We start from the raw sequence: 710 nt of genomic DNA on the forward strand, positions 1-710 counted from the left end.
AGAGAGAGAGAGAGAAAGTGAGAAAGCAAGTCGCCAGGTCCGGGACTCAAACTGTCATCAGCCATGTGGGAGTGTTCAGCACCTTAACCATCATGCCGCCTGATGGTCCCATCCCTTAGTCTATTAATATGATGTATTGTATTATATTCCTTTTTTTTTAAAAAAAAAATTTTGCCAGAGGATGCACACACTAGCCAGAGAGAGACACGAGATAAAGAGGGAGAGAAAGAAAGTACCCCCAAAGGAAAATGGTCACATTGCAATCTCCTCTCCTCCATTTCTCCCTCCTTTTGGGATTTCGGGTGCACACATACATGCACCCAGTGTGTATTTCAAGCTCCCAGATCTGAGACTCCAACCATGGAGCCAATAATGCGGAATCTGTCTTCCTTAATCACGGCAATGGAGCTGGCCTCATTCGTTGTCCTCTGTTGAAACAACCTCGCATCTGTGCGGTAAATCTTACTTGATCGTGGAATGTAGCATACTTTACATATTGCTATATTCTATTTGCTTATTTTCTATATTCACAAGGAATATTGGTATGTTGTTTTCTTTTATGTTATCTTTGATTCTGGTATCAGGATAATACTGGCCTCACAGAATAAACTGGTAAAGTGTTCTCTGTCATTCCACTTTTTAGGAACATTTGTAATGTCAATTCTTCTTTAAGCATTTGGTGTAATTTGCCAGTAAAGCCAATGTGGCCG

Source organism: Tupaia chinensis, unplaced genomic scaffold (assembly GCF_000334495.1).
Source record: "Tupaia chinensis unplaced genomic scaffold, TupChi_1.0 Scaffold138407_1, whole genome shotgun sequence".
NCBI lineage: Eukaryota > Metazoa > Chordata > Mammalia > Scandentia > Tupaiidae > Tupaia > Tupaia belangeri.